Raw genomic sequence first — 4,106 nt, forward strand, 5'->3', positions numbered from 1 at the left:
CTCCCCCTGACACAACTACAACTCCCCCTGAAACAACAGCAACTTCCTCTGACACAACTACAACTCCCCCTGACAAAACTACAACTCCCCCTGACACAACTAAAACTCTCCCTGACACAACTACAACTCAGCCTGAAACAACAGCAACTCCCCTGACACAACTACAACTCCCCCTGAAACAACAGCAACTCCCCTGACACAACTACAACTCCTCCTGACACAACAGCAACTCCCTCTGACACAACTACAACTCTCCCTGACACAACTACAACTCCCCCTGACACAACAGCAACTCCCTCTGATACAACTACAACTCCCTCTGAAACAACTACAACTGTCCCTGACACAACTACAACTCCCCCTGAAACAACAGCAACTCACTCTGACACAACTACAACTCCCTCTGAAACAACTACAACTTTCCCTGACACAACTACAACTCCCCCTGAAACAACAGCAACTTCCTCTGACACAACTACAACTCCCCTGACACAACTACAACCCCCCCTGACACAACTAAAACTCTCCCTGACACAACTACAACTCAGCCTGAAACAACAGCAACTCCCACTGACACAACTACAACTCCCCCTGAAACAACAGCAACTCCCTCTGACACAACTACAACTCCCTCTGACACAACTACATCTCCCACTGACACAACTACAACTCCCCCTGAAACAACAGCAACTCCCCCTGACACAACTACAACTCCCCCTGACACAACTACAACTCCCCCTGACACAACTGCAACTCCCCCTGACACAACTACAACTCTCCCTGACACAACTACAACTCCCACTGAAACAACAGCAACTCCCCTGACACAACTACAACTCCCCTGAAACAACAGCAACTCCCCCTGACACAACTACAACTCCCCCTGAAACAACAGCAACTTCCTCTGACACAACTACAACTCCCCCTGACAAAACTACAACTCCCCCTGACACAACTAAAACTCTCCCTGACACAACTACAACTCAGCCTGAAACAACAGCAACTCCCCCTGACACAACTACAACTCCCCTGAAACAACAGCAACTCCCCTGACACAACTACAACTCCTCCTGACACAACAGCAACTCCCTCTGACACAACTACAACTCTCCCTGACACAACTACAACTCCCCCTGACACAACAGCAACTCCCTCTGATACAACTACAACTCCCTCTGAAACAACTACAACTGTCCCTGACACAACTACAACTCCCCCTGAAACAACAGCAACTCACTCTGACACAACTACAACTCACTCTGAAAAAACTACAACTTTCCCTGACACAACTACAACTCCCCCTGACACAACTACAACTCCCCCTGACACAACTAAAACTCTCCCTGACACAACTACAACTCAGCCTGAAACAACAGCAACTCCCCCTGACACAACTACAACTCCCCCTGAAACAACAGCAACTCCCCTGACACAACTACAACTCCTCCTGACACAACAGCAACTCCCTCTGACACAACTACAACTCTCCCTGACACAACTACAACTCCCCCTGACACAACTACAACTCTCCCTGAAACAACAGCAACTCCCCCTGAAACAACTACAACTCCGCCTGACACAACTACATCTGCCCCTGAAACAAAAGCAACTCCCTCTGATACAACTACAACTACCTCTGAAACAACTACAACTCTCCCTGACACAACTACAACTCCCCCTGAAACAACAGCAACTCCCTCTGACACACCTACAACTCCCCCTGACACAACTACAACTCCCCCTGACACAACTACAACTCTCCCTGACACAACTACAACTCTCCCTGAAACAACAGCAACTCTCCCTGACACAACTACAACTCCCCCTGACACAACTACAACTCTCCTGACACAACTACAACTCCCCCTGACACAACTACAACTCTCCCTGAAACAACAGCAACTCCCCTGAAACAACTACAACTCCCCCTGACACAACTACAACTCTCCCTGAAACAACAGCAACTCCCCCTGAAACAACAACAACTCCCACTGACACAACTAGATCTACCCCTGAAACAACAGCAACTCCCTCTGACACAACTACAACTCCCTCTGACACAACTACAACTCTCCCTGACACAACTACAACTCTCCCTGACACAACTACAACTCCCCCTGACACAACTACAACTCTCCCTGACACAACTACAACTCTCCCTGACACAACTACAACTCTCCCTGAAACAACAGCAACTCCACCTGAAACAACTACAACTTTCCCTGAAACAACTACAACTCCCCCTGAAACAACAGCAACTCACTCTGACACAACTACAACTTCCCTTGAAACAACAGCAACTCCCTCTGATACAACTACAACTCCTCTTGACACAACAGCAACTCCCTCTGACACAACTACAACTCTCCCTGACACAACTACAACTCCCCCTGACACAACTACAACTCTCCCTGAAACAACAGCTACTCCCCCTGAAACAACTACAACTCCGCCTGACACAACTACAACTCCCCCTGAAACAACAGCAACTCCCTCTGATACAACTACAACTCCCTCTGAAACAACTACAACTCTGCCTGACACAACTACAACTCCCCCTGAAACAACAGCAACTCCCTCTGACACAACTACAACTCCCCCTGACACAACTACAACTCCCCCTGACACAACTACAACTCTCCCTGACACAACTATAACTCACCCTGAAACAACAGCAACTCCCCCTGACACAACTACAACTCCCTCTGAAACAACAGCAACTCCCCCTGTCACAACTACAACTTCCCCTGACACAACTACAACTCCCCCTGACACAACTACAACTCTCCCTGACACAACTACAACTCTCCCTGAAACAACAGCAACTCTCCCTGACACAACTATAACTCCCCCTGACACAACTACAACTCTCCCTGAAACAACAGCAACTCCCCCTGAAACAACTACAACTCCCACTGACACAACTAGATCTCCCCCTGAAACAACAGCAACTCCCTCTGACACAACTACAACTGTCCCTGACACAACTACAACTCTCCCTGACACAACTACAACTCTCCCTGACACAACTAGAACTCCCCCTGACACAACTACAACTCCCCTGAAACAACAGCAACTCCCTCTGACACAACTACAACTCCCCTGAAACAACAGCAACTCCCCTGAAACAACAGCAACTCCCCCTGACACAACTACAACTCCCCTGAAACAACAGCAACTCCCCCTGACAAACTACAACTCCCTCTGAAACAACCAACCCCCTGACACAACTACAACTCCCCCTGAAACAACAGCAACTCCCCCTGTCACAACTACAACTCCCCCTGACACAACTACATCTCCCCCTGAAACAACAGCAACTCCCCCTGACACAACTACAACTCCCCCTGACACAACTAGAACTCCCCCTGAAACAACAGCAACTCCCCTGAAACAACTACAACTCCCCTGACACAACTAGATCTCCCCCTGAAACAACAGCAACTCCCTCTGACACAACTACAACTCCCCCTGAAACAACTACATCTCCCCCTGACACAACTACAACTTCCCTTGAAACAACTACAACTCCCCTTGAAACAACCACAACTCCCCCTGAAACAACTACACCTCCCCGTGAAACAACTACAAAACTCCCTGAAACAACTACAACTCTCCCTGACACAACTACAACTCCCCTTGAAACAACTACAACTCCCCTTGAAACAACCACAACTCCCCTTGAAACAACCACAACTCCCCCTGACACAACTACAACTCCCCTGAAACAACCACAACTCCCCCTGAAACAACAGCAACTCCCCCTGACACAACTACAACTCCCCCTGAAACAACTACAACTTCCCCTGACACAACTACAACTCCCCCTGAGACAACTACAACTCCCCCTGAAACAACAGCACCTCCACCTGACACAACTACAAATCCCCCTGACACAACCACAACTCCCCCTACCACAACTACAACTCCCCCTGACACAACTACAACTCCCCCTGACAAAACTACATCTCCCGCTGACACAACTACAACTCCCCCTGACACAACTACAACTCCCCTGAAACAACAGCAACCCCTGACACAACTACAACCCCTGACACAACAACTCCCCTGACACAACTACAACTCCCCCTGAAACAACAGCAACT

Source organism: Perca flavescens, unplaced genomic scaffold (genome assembly GCF_004354835.1).
Source record: "Perca flavescens isolate YP-PL-M2 unplaced genomic scaffold, PFLA_1.0 EPR50_1.1_unplaced_scaf_1, whole genome shotgun sequence".
Taxonomy (NCBI): Eukaryota; Metazoa; Chordata; class Actinopteri; order Perciformes; family Percidae; genus Perca; species Perca flavescens.